This window comes from Athene cunicularia (assembly GCF_003259725.1).
Source record: "Athene cunicularia isolate RWA chromosome 1 unlocalized genomic scaffold, athCun1 chr1_part1, whole genome shotgun sequence".
Classification (NCBI taxonomy): domain Eukaryota; kingdom Metazoa; phylum Chordata; class Aves; order Strigiformes; family Strigidae; genus Athene; species Athene cunicularia.
In genome coordinates this window covers 120900823-120901876 of record NW_020799091.1, presented here as the reverse complement: position 1 = coordinate 120901876, position 1054 = coordinate 120900823, and positions in this window count along the sequence as shown.

The window sequence follows — 1054 nt, the reverse complement described above, 5'->3', positions numbered from 1 at the left end:
TAATGACATCTCATTTAGATGAGTTACTTGGATCACATGCTGAATCAGGCATCTTCTAGGGGTGATTTCATCCTAGATTCAGACAAAAAGGGATGCTTAGTCATTAGCTCTAGGGAAAGCAGCAATTGTTGAAGGCATGCCAAAGGACTTGGTGTGATCCTTCCAAAGTGCCAGCAGCAATTTTCTGAGATTGATATGAAAAGCTGGAGTTCTGGACAAGTACAGACAGGTTTAAAGCTCCCCTTGTGCAACAGAGAAGCAGGAAAACATACCCAGCATGTCCCCTAGCCAGCAAGAGAGCCTTCTAATGTATGACAGCCCTGAGTTGTATGAAGGTGAGACTACTATCAAGGGGTTGTTTGAGGAAACTCAGATGTTCTGAGGGGCTGAGTAACCCAGCACAGAAGAGTTTTCCCCAGGATTACTGCATGAGCTCTGTTGTTGTATAAAACATTATTCACTGGGAAATGATCAGGAGATGTAGAAGCCAGAGCTGTGTCTGTAAAGGGCAGCCATCACACAGTGCATCCATTCTGCAGCTGTCACTCCATCGGTTCAGATCAGGCATGTGCAGGTGGCAACTCTCTGGCAGACTTGCACTGACTATTATAGTCTCGAAAGATTTTATAATTATTTCCATGTAATATTATTTATGTGGAAGTGTTCAGAATATTAGCAATCAAACTGGTCAAATCCTTCTGGTAAGAGAATGATTTTCTGGACAGCAAGGTGCAGCTTTTATTAAACCCCAGAAGTGGTTCCAGCTCATACCTCGCTAAAGGGAAGAACGTGGCAGAGGCCAGCCGCTGAGTGCATTTGGGCTGGGAAAGAGATCAAGCACAGCACGGCGGGAGAAGGATCTCTTTGTCGAAATGGCCTTCAGGAAAGGTTCGTCCCTGCCCGTCGGGGCAAGAGGGAGATCAGAAATTGAGGGGAGAGCGACCTACTGAGGGGGAACCTCAGCAGTACAGTGAGTGCTGCGCGTACCAAAAGGGCTGCCAGTCTTGCTCTCCGCGGTCAGCTCCGAGCGTGTATTCCCGCCCCCGCCCCCCCC